At 52.3% G+C, this 2589-nt stretch overlaps 1 protein-coding gene across 1 annotated transcript in view; it reads right to left on the minus strand.

Moving 5' to 3' along the window:
• CABIN1 (calcineurin binding protein 1) overlaps positions 1-1664 on the minus strand; it is a 210814-nt gene extending 209150 nt beyond the window's left edge. The window contains exon 1 of the mRNA XM_025199243.1: positions 1246-1664. The gene's annotated coding sequence lies outside the window, so the exon portion shown is untranslated. The remainder of the gene's footprint in view (positions 1-1245) is intronic.
• Between the last annotated feature and the right edge of the window lie 925 nt (positions 1665-2589).

A 2589-nucleotide genomic window follows, 5' to 3' on the forward strand; every position in this document is an offset into this window, starting at 1 on the left:
CCCCAATCCTGATATAGGTAAAAATAGGAGGGGGAAAAAATTCCTTCCCAGCCCCACTTGGAAAGGGAGCATGTGAAATACCCATAGCACAGGCATAGGTACTTCTAGATCATCTCTGACCAATGTCCATCCAACCTTTTCCTGAAAACTTCATATGGGAAAGGTTCCCTACAACTTCCTTAAGCAGTCTATTCCAAACCCTCCCTAACAGTGAACAACTTTTCCTGATACCCAATCTAAACCGATTCTACTACAACTTCAAGCAATTGGCCCTTGTCCTGATCTATGCAGCAAAAGAAAGAAAGGTGTTCTCAATCTTCTTTGTAGCAGCCCTACAGATACGCACAGACAGCAATCATGTCCCCTCTTAGTCATCTTTTCTGCAAGCTGAACATGCCTTGTCCTTCGGCCTCTCTTCATTTGGTTTGCCTTCCAAGCCTTTATCATTTTTGCTGCCTGCCTCTGGACCTTCTCTACCTGTTCCACATCCTTTTTTAAAATGCTAGTACCTGCTTGTCCAGATACATTTCACATGGAGTTCCATGTTCCAGGTTGAGAACAGCAAAGCAGGTTCACTTGTAGGTACGGGCTGCTCCGTGCAGGCGTGACACCTAATTTCCATTCAATATTTGTGACGGTACATCAGTTGGGGGTGTGACTACATTTAAGCAAGGTGCTTGAGCCTGGGCACAACTACAATGGTATAATTTCCTATGGGAATGTGCCATCCCAGTTTAAAACTATTCATGCCAGCATAACCATATGCATGTTAGGAGAACGGTTACACTAACTAAACCAGCAAACGAATGATACTAGTTTAGACAGAGCACGATAACTTGAGGGTACTGACAAAGCCTCAGGCACCCTCAGACCATATACTTAGACATATCCTCACAGTGGAGGGCAATCCTAGACTGGACAAGCACGTAGCTGGGGTTGTCTGACCCCAGTGCTCTTTTCTGCCCAGACTCAATGACCTACTAAGGTCCCTTCCAACCCTACAAAAATCATCTATAGATTTCATAGACTTTAGGGCTGGAAGGGACCTCGAACATCATGAAGTCCAGGCCCCTGCCCCAGGGGCAGGAAATCAGCTAGGGTCAAAGGACCCCAGCAAGATAAGCATCCAAGCGTTTCTTGAATGAGTACAGAGTAGAAATCCTTTACTCCCCCGCACGTCAAAACCATATTGTAAATATAAATGGAGTTTAAGCAGCTGCTTGCTCGAGCATCCAGTTTACTCACTCGCTCTTTGTGCTCCAGGCACATCTCACGTGGCGCTTCGCGGTCCGCGGCTGAGAACAGGGGAGCCGCTGGCTTGCGGCGTGCAGGTGTGGCACCGACCAGCAAACGTGCATGGGAGAGAACGCGTTTCGGTGGGAAAGCACCTCCTCGGCCACCACGAGGATGCTGCTGGCAGAGGGGATCGGGGAGAAGCTGGCACAGGCCCCTCGTGGGAAGGGAGGTCAAGTACGGTGGGGAGGTGGGGGAGAGGACAGAGCCGCGGGCCGGGCCGCCCAGCACCCGGAGGCAGGCTCCTGCCTCCCGGAGCCGGGGCTGCCCCCAGCACGCGGGGCCCGGGGCGGCAGAGCGAGGCCTGATGCTGCCCCCGGCCCCTCCCCCTCCCCGGCCCTTTGTGCAGCCCCCGGGGCCGCTCCGCTCCGCTCCGCCACGGCAACCTGCTCCAGGGTCTCTAGAGCCCGGCACACCAACAACGCGCGCTCTCATTGGCTCAACCGCGGCTCCATAACCAGCCAATGCAGAAGCCGGATGCTGAGCGCGGCTCCAGGAGGCGGGACTTCCGGGAGGGGAGGGGCCTTGAAGTTGAGGGGGAGGAGCCAGGGTGGTGGTGGGTGGAGAATGGCTTCGTGCTCTGCTTGGGCTCGTGGCAGCCCGACCTGGGCAGGCAGCCAGCAGCTGCACCCCTTGCCCCTGCGCCTCCCTGGCACTGGGAGGCGCATGAGGGTGTCAGAGATGCCGCTGTCATCACAGCACCCCAATGCCATCGGGTCAGACTCAGCCGGCCCCATGCGCCACTGTGTATAGTATCTGGACTTGTGGTAGAGGATCTGATCATTTATTAGATCCACTAGATTTTTGCAAAAAACAAAACAAATTCTTTGCAAAAATCTAGTTGGTCTAATAAAAGATATCACCTCGACCACTCATCCTGATTCCTTTGGCCTCTAGACCATACGGCTACAACCTGGATGCCTGATACTAGTTATAGCAGGGGTGGGCAATTATTTTGGGCAGAGGGCTGCTTACTGAGTTTTGGCAAGCCATCGAGGGCCACATAACTGGCAGCCCAGGGCAGTTAAATATTAATTTTCTAAATTTTTTAGGGGCCCCGCAGGCCGGCCGGATAGAATGGCCTGGCAGGCCACATCCGGCCCCCGGGCTACATTTTGCCCACCCCTGGGTTATAGTATTCATCCACACCTCATTTTAGAGTTGTTGAATTTTTAGCAAAAAAAAGTTTATTTTCTAAGTGAAAGAGGTGTTCACAAAAACATTAGCAGTTTCACTAAACAATCCTTCTCTCTGGCTTGCTCCGTTTTCACCATCTTTTAGCTCTTATGATGGTCT

Source organism: Alligator sinensis, unplaced genomic scaffold (genome assembly GCF_000455745.1).
Source record: "Alligator sinensis unplaced genomic scaffold, ASM45574v1 scaffold505_1, whole genome shotgun sequence".
NCBI lineage: Eukaryota > Metazoa > Chordata > Crocodylia > Alligatoridae > Alligator > Alligator sinensis.